We start from the raw sequence: 26,879 nt of genomic DNA on the forward strand, positions 1-26,879 counted from the left end.
CCAGATCGGACAGGCAAGAACGTTGTTGGCAGCATACATAAGATAGGGACTTGTCGGAGGATCGAGTCAGGCGAACGATTCCAGGCGCAGGGGCATTTCCGGACGACGTAGCGGGAACAATACAAAAAAAAATAATAAAATATATATATATTATATATATATATATATATGTATTCATGTATCTATATATATAATAATGGTATGAAATTAACATACATAACTAATTATAGCATTAAATAGGCGAAGCAGAAGCTTGGCGGCCAAAATAGGAGGACTCCGGTGAATTTTACAGGAGGGAACTAGCAATGCCAACTGTGATTTATAACCGGCCTCAATATTCTGTCTTACAGTCATAAGAGAGCAATGCTTGGCACTCAAACTTATTATGATGTTGTAATAATCTATGGACTGCTCATTTGAGGTCCGAGGGGACAAAGTGAGTTATGAAGCAAAAAGGCCTGTCGCAGGAGTCGTATGCAGGTAAGGAAACTGCGGCCCAGCTACCGTGATGAGACGTGTTGTTATCATCTGCTGAGGCAGGGCCGTGTGGCAAGAGTTTATGCGGGTAATAATGCTGGGCCCCAGCTGCCCCGGAGAGAAGGGTGGTGACCAATCTGTGGGCAGCAGCGTTGGGGGGCTTGGAGGCCGCTCATAAGTGTGTTTAAAAACAAATAAATAAATAAATAAATAATAATGAATAAACAGATAAACGAAAGTAGCGCCACATGTGTAGGAACTTTATATGAATTTCAGCCAGGCCGAACGGTAACCCGGCGGTAGGAAGTTGGCTCTGTAGGTATTATTTCCAAAAAAAAAACAAAAACAAAAAAAAGAGCATGCACAGAGTCCAAGGGTTCCCCTTTAGAGGGAAGATAAGGGCAAAAAGAGAAAAATCTAATGGTCTATTGTGTGGTAGTTTGGTCGAGCAGTAGGGTCGGAGGGTAGTGCTAAGCATTTGTTGTACACACACAGGCAAGAAATTAGGAACACACACTCAGAGACAATTCCAGGCCAATAGGTGGTGCAAGATTTCAAACAAGAGGTTGTGGCACAGGTGAGGAGAAGCACTTCAGTTAGGCCCAAAGATCGGGTGAGCTCAACATTGGACGGGACAAGGTACATAGGCTTCACCTAGACGGCCAACCTTAAAGCATGCCCATTACAGGGGGGGCTTGTGGTGGGTTATAGCAAAAGCAGGGTACTGACGGCGGTAGCGGCGGACACATCCGAAGAAGTTAAGGGCCTGGCTAAGGTGCTAACAAATGCGTGTATATGTTGTAGCATTGTCGAGCCATAACATGTGCTGTAACACATCACAAGAAATTGTGAGGTAATGCTTTCCTTCTCGTCCATCTAGGGACTGCGACAGTATGGTGATGGCCACACTCCTGGTGGCCAGAGCAGAGCACCGGCCCAGAGGGGGTGGCTGGAGCTCTGGTTTCAGGGACAGCAGACTCGCCTGGATGGGAACCCCCTAGAACTTGATGTGCCATGTGTGAGCTAGAGTTGGCCAGCTGGTGGGCCAAGAGAGGGTTAAGCCAGGCTTTCCGGTAATCCACCCGGGGGAAACTAGCTAAACAACTGGGGGGAGAGGTCCACAGTGGCAGGCCTGCTTAACACAGGGTCTTGCCAGAACTGTCGCCCGAGGGAAGACTGGGGAAATAATTGGGCCAAGATGATCCCAAGGGAGGTGAATCAGGGAGCCGGGTATACGGCCACAAGTGGGACATCCAGGCAGAAAATCAACCCGCGCAAGTGCGAATCAGCACGGATTGTATTCAGCAGATGGGTACACCGGTCTGCGGCGGGCACAGATAGTAAGTAAGGGAGGAGCACAGGTGGGGGGGCCCCGGGTATCGCGAGATGCCATCCCCGGGGCTTGGCGGAGTTACAGGGCGATCCTAAAGCTTAAAAATAGGTTAAAAGGCCTCCAGATGGTGATTCCTGGAGCCAAAGGGATTCCTCAGGGCCCTGGGAGCCTTGACGGCGGGGTCCTGGGATGACGCGACGGCGCTCCTTAATCCCGCAAGGGACAGTTGGAATCCTGAGCAACTGTGGAGACTGGCCTGGGTCTCGCTCTGACTTGTCAGGAGCATGACAAACTAATAAAGTGGTAAAAACCACGATAAAGGAACGAGCTGTAAGATGCTAAACATGTTGGTGCAGAGAACACCAGACGTAACAGCTCTAGCTTTCTCAGGATGGGTGTCGGCCAATATTAATAAACTCATCTCCGACACCGGGATCGCCCGTAAGCTAACCCTACCTGTGAAACCAATAAATTGCGACATATTATACCCACAAACTTTGTCCTGGCATTATTACGTGCATGCATGGTATTGTGATAAACACTAATGGTACTTACCTGAAAGAGCTAGGGGTAGCAGCGCTATGTGGCTGGACCCGTCGCACGCAGTGCGACGATAAGGGGGACAGCTTTCTAGCGTCGCTCCCCTGCCTGCCCAAAAGGTGGTCCGGAGAGGCCTCCGTAGTGGAGAGGGTGGTCCCCAGCTGGTTTATGGCCGCCTAGGTGTTAGAAGGGGAGGAGTAAGGCCGGGAGGTCTCTTAAGGGGAGACCTGGCAAGGCTGGGCCTCTTTGGGGTCACGGCGGCGAAGTCCTACCCACCCACCCTACAGAAGGAGAATAGAAGGCAGGGAGGCGTGCATAGTGGAAAGAAAGGTTGGGATAGTGGAACAGGAGGATAACATGCCTTTCTTTACAGGAAATTACAAACCGTCGCAATGCGGAGTTACAGGGCGATCCTAAAGCTTAAAAATTGGTTAAAAGGCCTCCAGATGGTGATTCCTGGAGCCAAAGGTATTCCTCAGGGCCCTGGGAGCCTTGACGGCGGGGTCCTGGGATGACGCGACGGCGCTCCTTAATCCCGCAAGGGACAGTTGGAATCCTGAGCAACTGTGGAGACTGGCCTGGGTCTCGCTCTGACTTGTCAGGAGCATGACAAACTAATAAAGTGGTAAAAACCACGATAAAGGAACGAGCTGTAAGATGCTAAACATGTTGGTGCAGAGAACACCAGACGTAACAGCTCTAGCTTTCTCAGGATGGGTGTCGGCCAATATTAATAAACTCATCTCCGACACCGGGATCGCCCGTAAGCTAACCCTACCTGTGAAACCAATAAATTGCGACATATTATACCCACAAACTTTGTCCTGGCATTATTACGTGCATGCATGGTATTGTGATAAACACTAATGGTACTTACCTGAAAGAGCTAGGGGTAGCAGCGCTATGTCGAATCAAGAATGCAGCGGGAGACAGCTTCAAGCTGGGGAATGCAGACGTGCATCAGCGTGATGACAGGAGACGGCTTCACAGTGAGAAACTCAGTTTTGCACCAGCGCAACCTCAGGAGCCGGTTTTGAGCTGCAGGAAGTCGATCACGCACAGCACGATGAAGAAATCCCCGCGGTCCACTCTGCAAAATGCTCTTGGACGCAGGAGAAATCAGAGCTCCTACTCCAGCAGGAAACAAAGAATAATGAGCAGCTCTCCAAGGGCGGGGCTGCTTATATTACCTAGGGCCACACCCATGATAAATGCCCTCTACGACATCTGGGAAATGCAGTCCCTGTAAATAAAAGATGGAGGAAACCAACAATGAGCACAGGAGCAATACCCTTTTCTATTTATGATTGACTAATCAGCTGGAGCCTTAAGTCCTGGTGCCTGCAACTGGGTGGGGCATTGCAACCACCAACATGTTGAATGAGACAAATGCCCTTTCACACAATAAGCCACACCTTTTCGAGTACAGGAGGCTACCCATAGCATAATGCACTGTCTGGTGGGGGTGGGTCCTGGAACGCACGCTACTGCTGAGCTGACACCCAGTAGTCTCTTGCTGCCATATGGCCTCTCATAGTAATGGCGATCAGTTACAAGCTTCTCAGTGAGAATAGTGTGAAGACACCAAAGCTCAGAACTCTATAATAACCCAGCAGAGCAATAATTGATTTGTCCCAACCCAGTGCTTTACTTTAGAAAAGAAAAATACTTTAAGCTATACAATTAAATCCTCTTACTCCACAGAACAGGTAACAGGTACAATTAACTTACTAATGCTTGAGCGACTACACCTTAGATTATGCCACTATTTTGACGCTTTCCCATTGTATCCCCCGTTTGATGACTAAAGGCAAGTTCTCCCCTGGGGTGTTTAGCATATCTCTTGGGCTTATAGCAAAGTTAAGGTCAGATAACTCCTCAATTCAGTTTGTAGCGCACAGTTATTCCATAAGTCCCCTTTTCAACAGTCTCACTACAGCACTGTTGTTGGAGTCCTTTCCTTGATGGCCCTGCAGCACTCATCGCTCCTCGTACTCACATCTGGGAGGAGACACTTCAGCCAGAGGCATTGCCTGTATTCTAGCAGGCCACAGCAGAGGCCAACATCAGGTGTCCTCACAGATAGGTGGTTGTGCCAGTTGACCGTCCAGTGGAGGATGAATCTGCTTATAGGTTCTCGGGTGAGGTGTAGGGTTTGGTAATTGAAGGTCATAACAGACAGGTGCAGTGGAATCTTCTGCTGCAGCAGATTATTTCTGGCGTATTCCTAAATGCCTGCAGAAAGGTCCACCTTGTTTACAGTCACTTGATAGAGGCAAGTCGGCTTCGGGCACAGTTTATAGTTGCATTGCCGCAGCCTGCCTCAGGTACAGTTTGTAGCTGCGGAGACAGACTGCAGCGGCATAGTTCATAATTGCAAAAACATAGTTCATAGTTGCAGTGACAGTCTGTTTCAGGCATGATTCTTGCACACAGCAGCTATTACCCCTGTCCATGATTCACACTTGCAACTACTCAGCATGGAGAGACTGCACCCATACTCTTCAGAGCATGCTAATGACTCTTCACAGCCTTCCTTCTTCTGGCAGACCTACACAGCTCCGAGTGTACCTCTGCTTCTGGCACTCTCTTGGCAGTCATACTCTCTTTATGCAGTCTACTTCCCTCTGTCAGTAAGCAGATACTCTTCTAGGCGCTTTGTGTCAGAGGAACAACTTCTCGTATCCAGAGAAGATTTTAATTGATGTCCACTCACCTCTGCGAAGCTGGCTGTCCTATTGGCACCATATCTGGTTGCACAGCAGTCCTCGTACTCTGTGGAGCACTTCATTCCTTGGTCAAAGAGCAAATGGAACTCAAACAAAAAGTGTGTTGTGTGTCTCCCACTGTTATGCAGTAAAAAGTGACCTGAGAGGTGAATCCACTTGCTGCACTTTCAGGACCAGTTTGGTGTGATTCATCTTTTTAAGTGTCATTTCTAGGCTGCTTCCCAGGCTAAGCCTTTGTGTCGAGTGATGTTCCTCACAGCAGCATAGTCTCCAGCCTGGGGCACCCCATATTCATTCTGGCATCTGAGCAATGGCCCATGGGATTGAGGAGAGAATGGTTTACTGCACCCCAGTTATGGGGAAGAGTGCTTTTGTGGCAATATGTTTGCTGTTGTTTCATTTGTCTGTCAACATTTAGTTTAAATTAAGGGCTACATAAAAGTACCCTGAAATAACTTCATAAGCCCCATCCATTGTCCCCACCCCTCCTTCTTATCATAACGCTTTAGAGGGGGGCTTAACTTGAAAACTATTTGCTTAGGGGAGACAATGTGGGTTGGAGTAAAAACATGTGAAGAGCACTGCCCTTGAGGCCAACATCACTGAGATTTGTACTGCATGTTAAATATAAGGGAGTCCCTTGGTGAAGCTCTGTTAACTCTGTCGTTCACAAAGGCTCAGCTTCAGCTGTCTGTTAAGCTCTCAGCTTGTTTTACTCCCACGCTAACCTTCCTGAGAAGCGTGTGACAGCTCACAAGTGCTACCACTGAGAGTAAAGACACAGACAATAGCAGTGGCCACACATACAGGTGGTTGTGGTTGTGTCAGTTGACAGTGACTATCTCTGGTGGATGATGTATTCGCTTTTAGGTGCTGGGTGAGGTGTAGCAGTTTGGCCATTCAAGGTTATGGCAGCACAAGGACAGGTGCAGTGGAATGTTCTGCTGCAGCAGCAGATTACGTCTGGGGTATTTCTAAATGCCACACAAAAAGATAATGGACTGAGTGCTGAAACTTTTCAAACACCCGTCCCCAGTCACAGATCAGAGTTTGATCCATAATTTTTCTGCTTACCATGCCACCCCAGTTTGGACCCAGCCATTTGCAAATCAGCCTTGTCCCTGTTCCCCATGGGAACAGGCGAGCCTGAACTGCCAGGCCCTCCTTAGACTGGAAACAAGCATCCTGGGACCGGTTTCGGGGTATCACTCATCCTCAGCGGGGCTAGCTAGAATCCAGTGGTAGAGTGAGCAAAGGACCCATGTCTGGGTATACCCTGTCCACTTAGGGTGACTTTAGCAACACAAAAGGATGATGGACGGAGTGCTGAAACTTTTCAAGCACTCCCCCTCAGTCATAGATCGGGGCTTAATTCATCTTTAATTTTTTCACCATGCCACTCCAGTTTTGGCCCAGCCATATGCAAATCAGTCTTGACCCTGTTCCCCATGGGAACAGTCCAGTCCGAACTGCCAGGCCAGGTCCTCCCTGGACCAGAAACAAGCATCCTGGGGCTGATTTTGGGGTATCATCCCTCCTCAGCCAGGTTAGCTGGAATCCAGGGGCACAGTGAGCAAGGGACCCACATTTGGGCATACCCTGACCATTTAGGGTGACTTTAGCAACACAAAAGGGCGATGGACTGAGTGCAAAAACCTTTCATACACTTACCCCAAGATCTGTGACTGTGGTGTGCCACTGGATTCAAGCTAGGAACAGAAGGGACATTGAGTGATGGGGGTTGGGGGCGGAGGGCCTCCCACTTAGCTGTATTAGCTCCCTCCGCATATTGAGTTATTGATACTTTTTGTGTTACTGTACATTATGGTGTCTTATCATGTAATAATGTACTTTTCCTTCTACTAAGGAAACTCCAGGCTGGACAATCGCATCATTGTGCTATAGCTGTTTGTTGAGCTCGGAGCTTTTTTTTTTTTTTTTTTTTATACCCCCGCTAACATCTCTGAGAAGTGTGTGACAGCTCACTAATGCTACCACTGAGAGTAAAGTGTTGAAGGGATTGTAATAGGCCCAGTTTGCGAAGCTATAGCAGGATGTACCACAGGACAGTCTTCATACTACCTGGCAACTCCATTGATTAGTGATCTTTTCTTGCCGCTGACAGTTGTACTTCCCAATGCATGATGACATTTTGTAGAGTCTTGACTCCCTCAAACACCCAGTAACATCACTGTTTTTGTCAAATTTAGAGAAATCCCTGAGTCTGGCAGTCTTGAACCCATCTCAGAACCTCTTGATCTTGGGACAGAGCCCTTGTATGTGCCTAATACAGTTTAAACCATAACCTCTAAAACATAAATCATGTCCTCTTCCAAACTTGAGCATCTGTTTGTGTAAAGTACATAGCAAATATTGCAAAGGATTTTCAATTCTGCCAATTGAAATCCAGCATGTATTCTTCCCAGTTATAACCATTTAGAGTACCCAAACCCTTTACCTACCTAGATCTTTGGTAACCTGACATAACTAGAAAGTTGTTAACACTGCCTTATGTATTTGAGGGATCGTCTTCTTGTTCTGACATTTTTTGGCACTCATTTGGAGAATCCAAATGGGAACCCCACACCCACAACCTAAACACACCACAAGATCCTCAGTGTGGGCATATTCCCGTAGCAGACTGCTTAAGAAGAAATCATTCCTGGGAAAACCCCACTCCGGGGCGCATAATAGGGTATTGTGAATTAGTTACATTTAGGAAGCTAAATCATTGTATAGACTCCTGTTTTAGTGTATCCTAGTTTGTTTTAATGGGAAACAGGAGTTAGCTTAGCTTTTGGCTTGCAGACTCGTGCCCCCCTCACCTACTGACTTTTACCCTATTTAGCTTGCTCTCTTTTAGCACATTTATTTAATTATATCTTTTAAGATGGCTGCCTTGTTTCTAGTTAGCCCAATGTTTTAGTTTCACGTTATCAGTGCCACCGCACTAAGGCGTCCATATCAAGCGACAAAGATAAACAAACTGTAGGAATTCACATTAGGTACTTTCCCTCTTCACACTTTCAAGGCAATTGTTTATTTAAATTACCGTCCCAAGCATGTCTTGTTAACTATTGTTTGGGAACAGACATACGTCAGGGGTCTAAGCATATCTGTATAAATGCACATCACATAGTCATAGGGATTTGACCAGATGCCATAGCTGCTATCGATGCTGCATGTCGCCTTGATGCTGACCCAGTCTTCGTGTCCCTACGGAGTCTGAGCTAGAGACCTCATTCCAAGGTAACGAGGGTTGGGGGGGGGGGGGGCTCTCATGGACATGGTATTGGCAGATCAGGATTATTACACCTAGCTCTCCTTTAGGTTAGAGATTAGGTTCACATTATTAGGGTATTAGGACATATTTTACACTTAATGTCACTTTATGTCATTGCAAGATGGTGGGGGTCTTTGTAATAATGACTCTTGTATTTACCATTCTGTTTCTTGCATTATTCATTATCCTAATCATTGCAGCCCATGCAACTTATCGCAGATTGCAGTTTGCTAAATAAAACCTATTGAAACTTTACTGCATCTTCTTCATTGCCTGTGTTTGACTGAGATATGTTGTTCATGTGAGAAAGTGGTACTCTCCGTTTAACCACAACACTCCCTGAGATGTCATACTCTTGAGTCCATGCGTAAAGGCTGCCACAAATCACCTTTTACTGTTTGGGTTTTTGGTGAGGTGCTGCTTGTGAGTTGCGGTTTGTTGTAGGGCTGGCATAGTCACCTACAAACATAAGTACTGTCATTCTTAAACCAGCAGTCTTGCCTAGAGCAAGAGTCAAAGTACGAAACTGTCCTTCCCCAAAGAAAAAAACAGACATTTCTGTCACTGTGTAGGGCTGTATTTTTTTTTATTCCTGTTTTCTGTGTTTTTCTGAATAAAAACTGTCCTGACTTTCAGATATCTAAATACACAGGTATTACTTTACTATACTTAAGGCTTAATTGAACGTGGAGAAACGGTGCCAGTCATTAAGAGAAAAAAACAATTTTTCCTATTCAAGCACAAATTACTGTCATACATCCCAAAACATTCTCCTATCAGTAGTGAACTCAGGGTTGGACATACAAAAAGTACATCAGCCAAATGGAGTAGGAGGTTATCCCCCGGTCACTAAGCCAGTCGAGGCCACTAATCAGACGATTTTCCCTAAAGAAATATGGCAATGGCTCTTGCACAGCCAAATAGCAGAGGGAAGGGAAGGCAACCATGCATTATTCCTTTCTCCAGTTCAGTGAAATCAGCTATGGCCCTGTGTACTGCAGATTTATCCAGAAAGAAGGAATCACCCCATAGCCATGTAATCCAGCATCAGGAACATGTAGGGCGACTCATTGTAATAAAATGCTTTCTCTGCATGTAAGGACAAAATGGCCGCAGATACTGTTGTGAGCATAGTCTAAGCAGGCATCTGAGGTTAAGCCTGCAGACCTATGTATGTTTGTAAATGGTACTTCTATAGCACGTACCTAGCCAAAAGGCAACTGTGCACGGTCAAAGGCAGGTGCAAAATCAGAGAGCAATAGTAGTGGAAGATGAATTATGGTTGGTTAAAGCAGTGTAAGGTAGTGTTCCTTAAAGTGGAGTTTTCAACCTATTGCTAATGAAACTGGACTCTTCAAGGTGGACCCATTTTGCAATTACTTTCAGCATACCATTGGGTAGTAGCTTTGCAAATAACTTAATTCCTATATTTAGTGTAGAGTTCGATTAGAGGCACATTTTTATTTTGGTTTTCCAGCCTTGTTGCAAATAAGTGTTATTGTGGCCAAAGGAAATTTGACGGCTTATCTTCCTCACTCCTAACTGCTTCAAACACCTACAACTTGTGACCTGATTATTTACTAGAAAGCTGTTTCCAGAGTTCATCTGGAAGACACTACGACCAGTGGTTTTCCAGCCTGTGGTTGAGAAACTGCTGCAACAACTTCTTCCATTAGATCTGCATCCAGCATTGCCAGGCCATCTGAATCAAGTGTGAGGATAGAAAGATTGATCACTAATTCCTAGAACCATTCTCATGAGAAATTATTTAGATTTTATATTGGGGGTTGCAATATTTAGCAAAAGCTCTAGCTGTTGCCACATCTCCCACTATTACTTTACCGTCTGTGCGTTCAACCCTTCTTAGATCCATTGAGACTGCCAACCAGTTTAACACCTTAATGCCAACATCATTAAGATGTTTCTCAGAGCTCAGGAGGTAGCTTTTCCATCAATTTGCGCCCTACATTCCTCCTTTTTGGCAATAAGTGATGTTCCACAGCTGGGTCTCATTTAGACCATGTATACTGGTCCTAATTTTGAGATATTTACTACGAAACGAGCCCTTATGTCCCTCACACTGTAGTTGTGTGTGAGGATCTGTTCCTTTAAAAAAATATATCACACTGCATTAATTTACTTGCAGTGCGTTGTATAGAGCAGGTCTCTTCGCCACAATACAAGGAGGGAAATAATGTTATGAAAAAGGGCACTGGAGCTGCTTTCCTGTCCTGCACCAAGCAGCAGGAGACTCAATGTACAACAGCACTGCAAGTGGATTATAGTATGAACCCTTTTTTTTTTTTTTTTTAACTAGAAAAAGATCCTCATTACACAACCGTATGCTAAATACCATAATTACCCATTCTCTGACGAAGAACCCATACAATTAGATCCATAATTTAGGGTCTAAATGCTTTCTAGTCATCCATAGTGTTCAGCAAACATTTTGAAGACCAAACAAAACAAGCATTGGCAAAGCCACTAGTTCAAGTGTTAGCCACCAGCCTTTTGGCTTTGTCAATGCTAGTTTTGGTTTGTCATGCCTTTTGCAAAACATCACTGTTGGAGATGCTGATGGGCTCGCATAAATCTTAAAAAAGCTAAAATCGTTTTTTTTTTTTTTAATTCAGAAAACAAACATTGCCATAATAGTCTGTGGCACCTAAAGAAACTGCTTTGTGTGTGGATGTGCTCCATGTGCAAAGGTAGAATGCATTCGCTCACAATTAAGTCAACCACTAGATGAAGTCGGCTAAACCACTGCCCCATGCTGTATACGGTAGAAGGTGGAAGAAAAATGTGAGTGACATAATAACAAACCACTGGATGAAGAAGACTGACCGAAAACCTCTGTAATTAAATTTATTATAGGTAAAGAGTTAAAAAAAAGTAAAAAGGTCTTGGCTAGCGGCAGACCTAAAAACAATTTTCTTTCACGCTACAACAAATTTAAACCACATCTTTTGCTCCCTGAGCGCCTAGGAGGACATGGAACAGGCAATAGCCTGTCAGCCTTGTAAATTGATGAATCAGAAAGATAATTATTTTTCCCCGTGGTTAAAGAACTGATAGGTACCCCATTCGATTGGCCCTACTAAGCGCCACCATAAGAATTTGAAATCTTGTCTCACGTTTCAGCATTTTCGAGAGTCTACTTTCGGTAAGCATCTCAGATTGCACAATGGTTTTATCCTTGCGTGCTAAAGAGATTAGTGTAGGAATAGCACAGACGAAATTGACCATATTGTCTTTGTAGACGGTAGATGCACATGGCAATCATACATGTTCACCTTTTGCTACATTACACCACCTAAAGGCAGTAAAGGACAGAGTGAGCTTTTGACCCATATGTCAAAAGATCCAGCACACCCTATATTGCTCAGTATCATATCTAACCTCTGCTACCCATGTATTATTTTACTTATATTTATGGTTCTAGGGAAAGACGTAACCTAATTGCATTTATTTGTCACTGCCTCTTCTGTTGAGGAGTGTGACATTCTTATAATTTTCTTCCAGCTAATTACACTAACTTTTAGGAAAATTATGTGAAGTTATGCATAATTACGCAAAGTGCAAATCTGGCATTTAACCATATATTTTTAGTGCTAAATGTATTCTTGTGTCCATTTTTTACGCAACGACATATTTTGCACTAATAAAATATTGACCAAAACAAAAGAGCCGCGGATCACAGCCGTTTCCTATCTAGTGGTTCACATTGTCCAGTGCTGTGATTTTACCACAAATGGAGGTGTAATTGCATAATTCTGAGAATTTTATGAAACGTGAAATTCCCAAAATTACATGAATTACACTAGCATAATTTAAATTCCCCTCTCCTATCCCCACCTGCTCAACTGCAAACTGATCAGACCTTTCCCCTTGTTTCATGTCATAATGCTGTGTGGGGTCAGTCCCTAGTGATTGGTTCGGTGAAAATGTAGAAATGCAGGACCATGAGTTTCCCATTTTCATACATGCTACTGTGTAGCTCACATTCCCTCAAAAAGGATTTTTGTGTTTTTGAGATTTAAGAATTGAAAGCATCGTTGATCGTCCTGCAGGGTTTCTTCTTAGTTTGAAAATGAAAGCAAAAGTAGGTCAGACAAGTCTGAAACTCTGGTATTTGTGAGCGATTAAGAATTCTGGGTTGGCCATCGGTGTTTGATGTGTTTGGTATTTGAGGATGGAGTTTTTGATAGGCTTGTGCAGAATAGGAACTCTGAGATTGTTACCCGCAGTCTGGTTTAGTATGTAGTCATTTGCTTCAGAATTGGTGGTCATGAGATCATCTTGAGTAGCAGATTTAGTATGATAGAAACAAAATATGCTGGCACGTGGTACTTCTCAATACAGGGATAAAATGTGATAGTTAAATGTTACAGTAGGAGAAACAGGAGTGCATCAGTATGACTTCATCTTACATGGAGTCATAGTGCTTGGAGGTGCAAACTCATCCTTGCTGCAGTAGCAGTATGAGTGAAAAAGGTGTAGGAGCACAAAGCACATCTTAGTGCAAAATTCCCTGAAGGTGCACATCATCCTGTCTTCAGAGTAGACAGGATTGTGGTGTAGGAGCAAAATAAGAACTACATGCAAAATATAATATCAAGGGTGTGGAGAAAATGTTAGGACACAAAACAATTATAGTTATACATATAGATATCCAACCTTACAGATCCTTGCTGCCGGGACCCACTCGGTATGGTGCGCGTCCAGGTGAGGAGCCTGTTTAGTATACAGCACACTTCCCAACTATACAACGTTTGGAGACACAGACTCCGGTGCAAAATAACTCTAATGCAACTTAGAAAATCTAGTTTTAATCCAGTGCAAACACAGCAAAATCCAAATACCCAATGCGTTTTAGCATCAACATACCTTGCATGATGCAGAAACACGTTGACTATTTGCATTTTGGCATATCTGCACTGGATTAAAAATGGATGTTCTTAACTAAAGTTGCATCAGAGGTATTTGTGCACTGGAGTGCGTCTCTCCAAATTTTGTGGCGTTGGTAAATGTGCTGCATATAGATATATCTATCTAAATATATAGTTGCACATTTTTTTCTATATAAATGTGTATATATGTAACCTAAAAATTATATTAATTTAAACTTGTGTATAATTTATATTTTTAACTTTTGTCTTTAGTCAATTGTTTTAAATTTATTTCTGTTTCTTATTCCATTCAGTATTTTAACAGCCATTTCTTAGTTTATTTGACACAGGTTCAAAGCTGTGTTAATGTTTTAAAATTAACTTTAAATATATATTTATGTACGCGTGTATGTATATCTACATATGTGTATGTGGGTAAACCTCTTATTCTTAAATACATATATTTTTTAATGGGGCTTAACCCCTATCTCCTTTTGTTTAAATTTTTTTTTACTTCTTTGCAGGGAGGCAAACCCAAATTCTCCAGTATTGGATCTTTCATAGATTCACATGCATGACTCATTCCCCGTAGTAGACGTGGGAGTCCCACAGCATAATTAAAAAGCAGTAATGGGTCATACATAGGCCAGACAGAATGTAAAACAACATATGCAGTAACCAATTCACATAATATATTATTTTTTTTTAAACTAAACTTAAGCCTATAAGGCTGCAGCCCCCTGTTAACCACTCCCCTATGGGGCTACCAAACTTCATATTTTCAACTGCATGTCTTGTGATGGGAGTTTCTTTGAGATCCTACTTGATTATCTTCAGAAAAGAGGCTACATTTCCAAATTGCAGCTTCAACAGCAAATCATATTTTGAGAACCCTTTCTCTCTAATTCTGACAACTAAGAATCAGACATACCTTTATGTCAGACCCCTCAAAAAAGAACCTTTTCAGACCATGTGGCTCTTGCAGAAATATAAGACTTTGTTCAGAAGATCCCCACAAGGAATGTGTATATTGCATACATCCTTCTCACAAAGTGAAAGACTGCAAGATCTGTCACACTTTTTACTCCAATACCAAAAGATAGAGAAGATAGGCTATTACTGTGGCACACAAAGACACACCCATCTCTAATGAGCAAAGTGAAAGTACCTCAGAATCCTCCAGGAAGTCTCACAAAAGAGAGAGAGGTCAGACGATCATTCATCAAAACATCACAAATCTGAAAATCCTTTTAAAAACGCTTAAAAAAGTAATCAGGTTCTCTGAAGAGTGAACCCATCGTACACATATTCCAAAGAGGAGGATTCCTCAAAGTCCAAATCTGAGCCTACAACTCCATCAAGTAAGGTACTGGTTCAGTTTAAAAAAATGATAACCAACCCGTCAAAGATCATAAAGCCATCAACAAAACCTTGTTACCGTCATTATCAAAACGTGTGCCCGAAAACACGGCCAACACTAACATCGACTACAGTGACTACGACAACAGAATAGTTTATGATGACAAATAAAATGAAGGCAACTTATTTGTCATCGCAACCTCCACTTTGCCAATAGTCAAACTGTTCAAGAAAATCGTCAACAACGAATGTGACAACATCAGTGATAACGACAACAGAAAAAAGAATCCTAATTTCTGAAAAAGGTATTTCTAAACCCTTAATACTTGAACATACATCTCCTAGTAAAGTGTCACCTTTACCATCATGTCATTTGTTAGATATCAAGGAGTGTAACGATAATGAGGAAGATTGTGATTAACCATTTGTTCCTGCATCCAGCCACACTGACCTTCACGTTAACTTTCAGAATGATGGCTGGAATGAGGGTGAATACTGCCTGCACAGGATACCCAGGAGTTAAGAAAAGTAATAACACCTCAATATTTTCACAGATATGAACCATTGAAACAAGAATACAGATATCAGGAGGCGATGATGTTTTTCCCTAGAACACTGATTAGGTAGGGACTTGAGATGTATGCCAGCAGATTATCACAAAAGACTTCCAGGTCTTCATCACCAAAGCAACCTTTTGTACCACATTTTCAGGAGGCTCAACCATCAACACCTCGAACCCCTCGTGATTACAAGTTCAAAAACTCAAACACCAGGGGCAGAGACTATCTCTCCATCCACGCAGGAAGACTAATTTTAAGATTATGACAGAGAGGAAAGGGAGGTGAAGGACTGCCAGTATATGAAATCAAAATGTGATGATTATTTAGCTCCTAGTTCCCCACCACCTGCTCCTTAACCGGCTGGCTCACCACCAGATAATATCGGAGGGTTTCATGCTCTTTCGTAAAGAGCTTCTAAAAGATTTGCTAATCGCATTTTAATTAAACAAAATTTCTGTTTTCTTTATGACTTTGAAGAGCCATCACGAAAGTCAGTGAAAGCAATTCCCATAATAGATTTCACCTGGAATGAGGGAATTAAAAGCTTGCTGTCATTATGTGGAACCAGGCACGCAGGAACAACGCATGCCTTAACAATGCTGTTGGAACCACGACCGCGTTGTTTCCACACATGCCTTTACCACGCATGCCTTTACAATGTATTTCGTTGTAAAAGCAAGCCTATTAAAGGCATGTGTAGAAATGCCTGCAAATTTCTGTCATGCAACCCCCTCCCTCCTGCCCAAAACAAACCCCAACCCTAATACCTAAACTACCCTGAAGCCCTAAAAAAACAATACTAACCTAACCTCGCCCATATAAACTAAAGTGCCCGAATCCCCACCCTCCCTGAACCCTAAAAAAAAAACTACCCGACCTCCTCACCCCTGCCCCATAAAACTAAACTACCCAGACACCCCCCACCTGCCCTGAGCCCTAAAAAAAAGACTTCCCTGACCCCATTCCGTCCCTAAAAACCTAAAACGTAAACTACCCCCACCTGCCCTGAGCTAAAAAAAAAAAAAACTACCCCACCCCCAAAACCTAAACTACCACAACATCCCCACCCACCCTGAGCCCTAAAACCTTCTCCCTAATAAGTAAACTACTCCGACCCCCTCACCAACCCTAATCCCTAAAACAAAAACTATCCGACCCCCTCACGCCACCCCTAAAAACAAAGGCCCTCATTATGACATTGGCGGTGAGTGATGAAGTGGTGGAAATACCGCCAACAGGCCAGCAGTAATTACTGCCAAATTATAACCATGGCAGTGAGAACTCCCATAGACAGCCAATGTACTACACCATCAGCCAGGTGGAAGACAAAGTACCACCCACCATATTATGACACAGAAAACCACCAGAATTTCCGGGGCGGTGCCAATGCCATCAAAAGCCTGGCGGAAACAGAACACAGAAAATGAAAGACTCACCAACAAGTACACAAAATACTCCGTCGCCACAATGGAACCAGAACTGCAAGTCTTCCCGCTGCTGTTCTACGCCATGCTCCACCTGGAACACCAACGCCAAGGAAGACGACAACGGTGAGTACAGCCAGCTAGCACTCAAGGGAGGGATGGAGGAAAACAAGATTGACACACACGTACAACACACACCAGACACACACACACACACACAACTAGCTGCACACGTAAACCAATCGCACACGACACATGGCACAATAAAACATGGACCAGATTTCGGAAGTACTGAAAATGTATTAGCAAGGGAAAAGCCACCACCTGAACATGATATGTACAACTGTCCACAAAGGGCCAATGCCCAGTCCAAAGTACAAAGGGCCCACATGGCCACAGTCCAAGGCCCAACTTGTCTCTTGACATCAACTGCACAGAACTCTGCAGAGTCATCATTTTGTAAGTGGGCAGGCACCTCAGGGGGTTAGGGGTAGGAGGGTCTGGTGCCCCTCAGCCGAAATCAGGAACTTCCCCACTGGTTCTGGAGGGGGCTCCATGCCCATTGCTCTGTGCTGGGGAGTGCAAGGCCACAGTCTCTGGAGTGGGTGACTTGCCCACTGGTTCTGGAGGGGGCTCCATGCCCATTTCTCTGTGCTGGGGAGTGCAAGGCCACAGTCTCTCAGGTGGGTGATAGCCCACTGGTTCTGGAGGGGGCTCCATGCCCATTTCTCTGTGCTGGGGAGTGTAAGGCCACAGTCTCTCAGGTGGGTGCCTTTCACACTGGTTCTGGAGGAAGCTCCTTGTACAGCAGTCACAGTAGGGTAGCCTACATGCCCTCTGCTGGAGGTGATGGCTGCACTGTGTCAGCAGGTGAAGGTGCCTCCTGGGGGACTGGTAGGGACAGGGTCAATAGCTGCCATCAGAGAGGAGGCCAGAGCCTGCATAGATCTCTGGTGGGTCACCAATTCACTGTGGATGCCTTCCACGAATACATTGCATTGCAGCATCTGGGATGCCCGCCCCTGAATGGCATTCACAATGGTTGACTGCCCTACAGAGATGGATCTCAGGAGGTCAATAGCCTCCTCACTCAGGGCAGCAGGGCTAACTGGGGCAGGGCCTGAGGTGCTTGGGGCAAAGGAGATGCCCACCCTCCTAGGTGAGCGGGCATGGGCAACTCGCTGAGGGGCTACTGGGGAGGCGGTGCTGGTATGAGGGAGCTTCCATCGGAGGAGATATCTGAGTCTGTGTTGTCACCTCCTGTCTCTGCCGTGGTGCTCCCCTCGCCCTCCTTCCCACTGGTTCCCTCAGCGTCAGTGGACTCTGCTTTCAGGGTCCTGTGGGATGCAGCTCCCTCTCTCGCCGGTGCCCCTGCTCCTCAGCCAGATGATGCTAATGCACACATGGACAGGATAACAGAAGATAAAGGGGGGGTGAGAAAGAGAACAGAGGGTCAATTACTGCACCAACACCACTGTTGGCATACACAGCACTGTCACACACAGGGATCAGGATTGAGAACTATGTATTGCACTGCCGTAGATTTTGCTAGATACCATAGCAAGATGAGGGCCAAACACCGCCAACTGCACGCCTCCTGCGACCCACTAAGCCCTGTCTGACATGGAATGCAACCTAGCTAGGTTACCTTCTTTTCCCTTTCAGCCATTACCCTGGAGCCGGATCATGATTCAATGTCTGGCCTGGCATAAAGGGGCACCAACTAACTGACACCCACCACATGGATCCCATGCCACCTACCAATTATTGTAGTAATGCCCACTGTACTCACCCCCCTTGTGGCTGCTGTGATGCCCTCAAGCGCCCATCCAGCTCTGGGTAGGCCACTGCCAGTATGCGGGCCATCGGGGGGGGGTCAGTTTCCGACGGGCACCCCTTCCTCATTGGGAGGCCATCCCCAGCTGGGCATCCGCGGCCTTCCGTGCACAGCGTCTCAGGTCCTCCCACTGTTTCCGACACTGGGTGCTCCGCCTGCCGTAGACCCGCAGGGTACGCACATCCTTGGCGATGGCACACCATAATCCCTTCTTTTGATGGGCGCTGACCTGCAGAGGCGATATAGACGGGAGAACACCATCACACAAACAATCCAGCCTGTCACACATATGGCCCACCAATCTAATTTCCTTCACCATTGGCACACACATTGGCCAGCGCACACCATGTACACCACCACATTACATCACTCCCCCCATGACATGATGCTTGCACAAACATCTCCATGCATCCTTCCCACATGCATCGTGCCCAAGGAGAACTCACCTGTTGGTCTGGAGGCCCATACAGCAGTCCATACTGGGGTAGGACCCCATCCACCAATCGCTCCTATTCATCCGCAGTGAAGGCAGGGGCCCTTTCCCCGGTCACACGGGCCATGGTAGGTTCCAGATATAGGTCACAGCAGCACATGCAGTGTAGGTGTTCTCCTGTTGAAGGTCAGGAAACAAGTGAGGATTGACATAGAAAATGGCAGTCACGCCCGCGGCGGTGTACACTGTCCCTGCTGGCACTGATCCCCATTGGCCACTGTACTCCATACAGCCCCATATTATCCTATGAAGAATTGCACGGCGATGCAAGACCGCCTTCTGCCACGAGGCCCAACGTCAGCGGAGTTACCTCACTTCCACCTGTCCCTACATATAGGACAGGAAGTCGCCATGTCATGGTGATGGACAACCATCAGATTAACCTTTACTGTGTCACTGCCTAGATCTGCACATACCTGTCATTCCCACTGCCCCATCACATAAATGCAAAATGTACACTGAGGTTGTGGTTCCATTGTTCTAATTGTGACAGCCTAATCATTCTTGTGACCCTTAAATACCTACCGCTGCAGATGAATGGGAGGAGAAGATAAACCCCTGTGTACAGACCCCTTGTGAACTTGGCTACACTGGAGGACAGGCACATTATGCTCACCTATAGACTGGACAGGGCCACAATCACAGAGCTGTGTGCCCAGTTGGAGCCTGACCTGATATCAGCTATCCGTCATCCCACTGGGATCCCCCCTCTTGTGCAAGTGCTAACAGTGCTCCATTTCCTAGCAACTGGTTCTTTTCAAGTGACAGTGGGATTGGCAGCTGGAATGTCACAGCCAATGTTTTCTATTGTGCTGGCAAGGGTCTTATCTGCCCTGGTGAAACACATGTGCAGCTACATTTCTTTCGCCCAGGTGGAAGATTTGGCTACTGTAAAAGCAGGATTCTATGCAATGGGCCATATCCCCAATATAATTGGTGCGATTGACGGTACACATATTGCGTTAGTCCCCCCACCGCCAGAATGAACAGGTGTTCAGGAATCGTAAGAGTTTCCACTCACTGAATGTGCAAATGGTTTGCCTGGCGGACCAGTACATCTTCCACGTCCCTGCCAAGTATCCTGGGTCGGTGCATGACACCTTTGTCCTGAGGAATAGCAGCATCCCAAATGTGATGGCCCAACTATAGAAGCACAGGGTGTGGCTAATAGGTGAGCCAGATACTCCACCCACTGTATGTCAGTGTATGCCTTCACGTGTTCTCTCCATAGGATTGTGTAAGGCTAAATGTTGTCCCTCAATAATTGCAGGTGACTCTGGCTACCCAAACCTATTGTGACTGCTGACCCCTGTGAGGAATGCCAGGACAGGGGCTGAGGACCATTATAATGAGGCAAATGGGCGAACCAGAAGAATAATCAAGCGGACCTTTCGGCCTCCTGAAGCCAGGTCCAGGTGCCTCCATCTGACAGGCGGATCCCTGTGCTACTGAGCCTGAAAAGTCTGCCAGATAGATAGTAGTGGCATGCTGCATGTTGCACAGCCTGGCCCTCAGATGACATGTGCCTTTTCTGCAGGAGGAGGGGACTGGAGATGACCCTGAGGCAGCAGTGGACCCTGAGGACAGTGAGGATAAGGAGGCAGAGGATGAGGATGAGGACAACAGAACATTAGTTATACGACAATACTTCCAATGACAAACAGGTTAGACAGTGGAACTGAACATTAATCTGACTATTGATTTATCTGTGTGCCCGTGGCATGATGGCATTCACTTCCTTTGCATCTCAACTTACTGTCACCTATGGCTTCTCATTTTCCAGATGTTGGTGATATGACAACATTGTCCTGATGTGATTACTACAGGCCAGGTCATTATTTGTTAGCTATCACAGTTTTCAGATCATTTGCACTCAATGTGACTGTTCCCACAAATGCACATTTAAGACACATAAAACAGTATTACTCAAATTGTGTTCAAGAGTGTTTATTGTAGGGCTATATAATTGCTGGTAAAGTGCAATGTAATGGGGTGATGGTGGAGAAAAGACCAGGGTATTGTTCCAGTCAGTTTGTAGCACAGGTGCAATATCCAAGGGGCCATAGGAAGGGGAGCAAAGGCAGTTCAAAGTGGACAAGGTGACAGGGTGGGACACAAGGGGGACAATCAGGAGAGTCTCATTTCCTGGCAGTGGTCTTGGCAAGTGTCTGGGGCTTCTGTCTGGTTCACAGGGATGTTTGCGGGGTGGTTCACCTTCTGCAGCGGGAGGGGTGCTGTTGGCCTGTGGGTCCTGTGGCAGGGCCTCCTGTCCACTAGCTGCAGTGGAAGTGGCAGGCTGGTCAATAGACTGGCTAATGGTAAGGGCCCGCTGCTGTGCAGTCAATTCCCTCATGATGTTGGCCATGTCTGCCAGCACCCCTGCTATGGAGATCATGATGGTGTTGAGGGTCTACAAGTCCTCCCTGATCTCCTGATGGTGTTCCTCCTGCAGCCGCTTGTTCTGCATGTTGTTCAGGATCTGGCCCATCGTGTTCTGGGATTGTTGGTAGGCACCCAGGACATTGGTGAGTGCCTCCTGGAGAGTCGGTTCCCTGGGCCTGTCCTCCCTCTGGTGCATGGCGGTCCTCCCAGTGTCCCTGTTGCCCTGTGCCCCTGTCCCCTGAACGGTGTGCCCAGTGCCACTGACCACAGGTCCCTGATTGTCTTAGATATGAGGTGTGGACTGGGGTCCCCGTACAGGTGGGCACACTGATGATTGAGGTGTCCTGGGGACAGAGATGTGGATACGCTGGGTGGGTGCTGTGGTGTTGGTAACTGATGGGGGAGGCTCTGTTGTGGACTGTAAGTGGGCTGGGGTGAACGACTGTCCAGTGGTCCCTGATGGGCCAGGTTGTTGATCCAGACATTAAAGCACCAAGTTCAACTGAGAGTGGAACATGTTTCCAGCAATCACAAACAGTGGGGGGATATATTAAGCAGGATGATAAATTTTTGTCATGAAAGGGAGCTCAACCAAAAGGTTCGAAACAACATTTTTGAACAATGGAGAAATCCCAACCTTGACCTCTTCACCAAAGCTCAAAACCGGAAGTGCCAGTTCTTCGCAAGTTGGCACCACCAACCACAATCATGGGAGAATGCCTTTTCAAATCATGGACGGAATATTTGCCTATGCTTTCCCTCTGATACCTATAATTCCAAAAGTCTTGAACAAAATGAAGGGGGAACATTGCAGAATAATTCTGATCAATCAATGATGGCCCAGACAATATTGGTTAGAAAGCTACTTCTCTTGCCAGAGGTGAAACATATGCAATTGAAACCAATCTCCAACCCTCCCACAATGAACAACAACCAAGTACTTCATCTGGACCTGAAACCCTTGAACTTATTGGTCTGACTCCTGAATTCTACTAATTATCACAACTAGGCATTCCACAGGATTGTGGACATATCCTACCTAAAGCCAGAGCCAATGCAACTAAAGCAACTTATCAGTTCAAATGGAAACATTTTTGTTTATGGTGCATGGCAACAATGTTAATCCATTCTCATCGCAACCTCAGGAGATACTACCATTATCTATTACATCTATCAAAATCTGGTCTGTTGCACTCTTCAGTTAAGATGCATTTGGCAGCCACAACCTGTTAAATGAGATCTTTGAACAACTCATCTTTGTGGTCAAATAGAATTATAGAAGAATTTATACAAGGACATTTTAGAACTTTTTCTCTTTTGAAAAATCCTAATTTTATGGCAGCTAAATATGGTTCTATCACAGCTAATGGAAATTCCCCTCAAACCTATTTCTAAAGCGCACCTTAAATATGTTTCATGGAAACTGACATTGCTCCTTCCACTCACTTCAGCAAGAAGATAAAGTGAGATACAAGATTTCACCATTCAAGAGCCTCGTGCATTTTTGAGACGATCGAGTAATTCAAATAACAATCCCTATTTTATTCCTAAAGTACTATTGCAATGCCATATAAATGAACCAGTGGTACTAAAAACATTCTTTCAGAACCCTCAGGACATAGCGGAGAGAAGACTACAATTTCTAAACGTTAAAAGATGTGATAGAGCCAGTGCCTTCAGGAAATTAGACTAATTATTGGTACCATATTGCAGTTCTCGTAAGGGTCTTGCCCTCTCCAAACAAAGCATAACAATTTGTATTTCAGAAGCCATAGTTGTGCCATAATAAAGCAGGTAGACCTTTGGGTAGATCAGTGTAAATACACACACTTTCACCCAACATTACATACATCATATATATATATATATATATATATATATATATATATATATATATATATATATATATATATATATAATAGTTAGGACCTAATTTCCATAGGAAAAGCTTTTTTTGACTTGCCTATATCTTTGGTGCCGTTTGATGAATCGTTATGGAATTTTCCACAAAAAGGGCACTGCTGATTCTACTTGCACATGAAAAGTTTCGGGATGATCCTTTAAGCAGGGGCTGAGAAATAGGGGGGGTAAAAAAATGTGTTTCCTGTGTTGACTTCCGTAGGGATCTTTAGACACAACTACACCCCGAACCAGTGGACAGAATTACACCAAATTTGGCAGAAAGGTAACTCTTGGTCCAGAAGGCATACTTTTTGTTCTTTACTGTAAATCCGTCCAGTAGTTTTTGAGATATTAAAGGAAACCCACATTTGTATATCTATGTGTGCAAATAATTTGTACATTCTCCCCATTTTGTGCAGAGATCTGATTGGCTGCCAACACTTCAACCAGGAAGTGTTAGCAGCCATTTTGGGCCAAAAAGTAAAAAAATGAAGACAAGAGAGTAGGGTAGAAATACCCTGAGCCCCTAGCCTTGTTGCTGACGTCCCCCTGGCACCCTGCCAAGGCAAAAAAGCATTTTAAAAAAACGTTTGCCATGAACTCACAGCAATTTCTTTTCTCCAAAACTTAAGTGTGTGCTCCGTGTTTGATTTCTACAAAGCCCCAGGTGTGCATGGGCCTGGGGGCATGCCCATATTTACCAAAAAAAAGAGAGGGGGTGTGCCCCCGGGCTCTTTTTAGCCCCAGGGACTACCACCTTTCTGGTGCTTTATTAAAAAAAGGGGGTGATGACCCCCGCCATTAGGCTTCGAGAGCCCCAGGGACCACCACCTTCCTTGTGATTTATGTAATAAAGTAGGGGGCCACGTGGACCCCCCTCCTGGGGCTTTTATATGCCCCGGAACCACCACCTCCCCAGGGCTAAATAAATACTAATGTGAGGCCCCACTGACCCTTCCCGAGTCCCGTAGACCACCACCTTCCTGGAGCCAAATACACACGGCCCCCTCCAGGGACCGCCACCCCAGGGCCAGCTCCTGCTATCTCCCGAGTTGCTCACCCTCAGGAGATAGCTGTTTGCTTTTGCTTGCTGGGAGCTGACAGCTCCTGCCAAGCGAGAGCAAACACGAACTCTACTTTCAACAAGCAGGAGCTGTTAAACAGCTCCTGCTTGGTGGAAGCAGAGTTTTCATCTGTTTCTCTTCCCGCAGCCATGTGGGTAGGAAAACAGATGTAACAATTGCTCTCTCAGGCAGCAAACCTGCAATTCTAGCAGCTCCCTGCATGCAGGAGCTATGCCGACTCTCACAGGAGAGAGGAGCTGGTTGGGACTGCAGGGGCCTCGAGGTTCCACCAGCAGTCCCAAATGATGCACACTGGGTGCCCTGGCTGGGGTTAGGGGGTCCGTGCAGCCCGCTGCATAATTTTAGAATTTGGCACTGTGGAGGTGGTGGTGCACTGGGCACATGTAAGCCCCAGGAGGGGGGTCCATACGACCCCTCTCCTTTGTTTTGGTGGTCCCTGTGGCTCTTGTAGCTCAATGGAGGGGATCCCCGCAGCCCCCTCCTTTATATCAGTACAGCCCCAGGGAGCTGGTGGTCCCCAGAGCTCATAAGAGCCTCAGGAGGGGGGCCTCTTTTGCTCCCTTCTTTATTTTTTTTAATATATAGGCATGCCCCTGGGACCTGGCCAGTCCGGAAAGCTTTTTAAAAAAAAAAAACAATCATGGGGGCCCACACTTGTTTTAAAAAAAAAAAAAAAATTGCCACAGATTTGTGAATCTTCTGCAAATTTGCAGCACAATGTTTTTAAAAATTACTTTTTTGCCTTTGGGTTCCAGAGGGACTCCAGCACTAGGGCTATGAGATCAGGGTATTTCTACCCTACCCCCTTTTCCTTTCTTCAGCAGATCCGTGTGCAGCGCGTAGCTGACGGTTTAATGGGGTGTTGGCGCCGCCGGCGCTTTTTGCCCCATTGTGCCCCCCTGATTGCTGTCTCCCCGATCGTATTTAATCCCAGTATTGTGCCCATATTGTGTTTTTTCCTGCATTTGTGACTGTTTTTGCCCGATTTCTGTGCCTTTCGCCCCTTGTGCGCTCCTCGACCCCAGCCGCTGCTTCCCTGCGGCCCCGCCCCCCTCGCGCCCCCATTTGCCGCTCCCTCCCGCCTCCCGCCTCCCAGCTGCTCCTCCCTCCCCCTCCCTTCTTAATGGCTGGCGCTGCGCGTCGCCAGTGAGCGAGTTCGGACCTGGTTCAGGTCCTGAACTCGCCCCTCACGACCGCAGCACCAACCTGCTGCCTTCTGCCTCTGCCCCACGACCACGCTGCCGTCTGCGTGTTCGAGGCCCTCCTCCACCCGCAGGCATCCTCCTGCGCCTCATCCCTGGTGGCTAGTGGGCTCACTTGACCCGAGTGCCGCTTCCGCCGTCCCGTAAGTTTGTTTTTCAGCTTTTTTCCGCTTTTCTGCGCCTCGCCGCCGGCGCTTTTTGCCCCATTGTGCCCCCCTGATTGCTGTCTCCCCGATCGTATTTAATCCCAGTATTGTGTCCATATTGTGTTTTTTCCTGCATTTGTGACTGTTTTTGCCCGATTTCTGTGCCTTTCGCCCCTTGTGCGCTCCTCGACCCCAGCCGCTGCTTCCCTGCGGCCCCGCCCCCCTCGCGCCCCCATTTGCCGCTCCCTCCCGCCTCCCGCCTCCCGCCTCCCAGCTGCTCCTCCCTCCCCACTCCCTTCTTAATGGCTGGCGCTGCGCGTCGCCAGTGAGCGAGTTCGGACCTGGTTCAGGTCCTGAACTCGCCCCTCACGACCGCAGCACCAACCTGCTGCCTTCTGCCTCTGCCCCACGACCACGCTGCCGTCTGCGTGTTCGAGGCCCTCCTCCACCCGCAGGCATCCTCCTGCGCCTCATCCCTGGTGGCTAGTGGGCTCACTTGACCCGAGTGCCGCTTCCGCCGTCCCGTAAGTTTGTTTTTCAGCTTTTTTCCGCTTTTCTGCGCCTCGCCGCCGGCGCTTTTTGCCCCATTGTGCCCCCCTGATTGCTGTCTCCCCGATCGTATTTAATCCCAGTATTGTGTCCATATTGTGTTTTTTCCTGCATTTGTGACTGTTTTTGCCCGATTTCTGTGCCTTTCGCCCCTTGTGCGCTCCTCGACCCCAGCCGCTGCTTCCCTGCGGCCCCGCCCCCCTCGCGCCCCCATTTGCCACTCCCTCCCGCCTCCCGCCTCCCAGCTGCTCCTCCCTCCCCCCTCCCTTCTTAATGGCTGGCGCTGCGCGTCGCCAGTGAGCGAGTTCGGACCTGGTTCAGGTCCTGAACTCGCCCCTCACGACCGCAGCACCAACCTGCTGCCTTCTGCCTCTGCCCCACGACCACGCTGCCGTCTGCGTGTTCGAGGCCCTCCTCCACCCGCAGGCATCCTCCTGCGCCTCATCCCTGGTGGCTAGTGGGCTCACTTGACCCGAGTGCCGCTTCCGCCGTCCCGTAAGTTTGTTTTTCAGCTTTTTTCCGCTTTTCTGCGCCTCGCCGCCGGCGCTTTTTGCCCCATTGTGCCCCCCTGATTGCTGTCTCCCCGATCGTATTTAATCCCAGTATTGTGTCCATATTGTGTTTTTTCCTGCATTTGTGACTGTTTTTGCCCGATTTCTGTGCCTTTCGCCCCTTGTGCGCTCCTCGAC

The sequence above is a fragment of the Pleurodeles waltl genome, chromosome 8, assembly GCF_031143425.1.
Source record: "Pleurodeles waltl isolate 20211129_DDA chromosome 8, aPleWal1.hap1.20221129, whole genome shotgun sequence".
NCBI classification, from domain to species: domain Eukaryota; kingdom Metazoa; phylum Chordata; class Amphibia; order Caudata; family Salamandridae; genus Pleurodeles; species Pleurodeles waltl.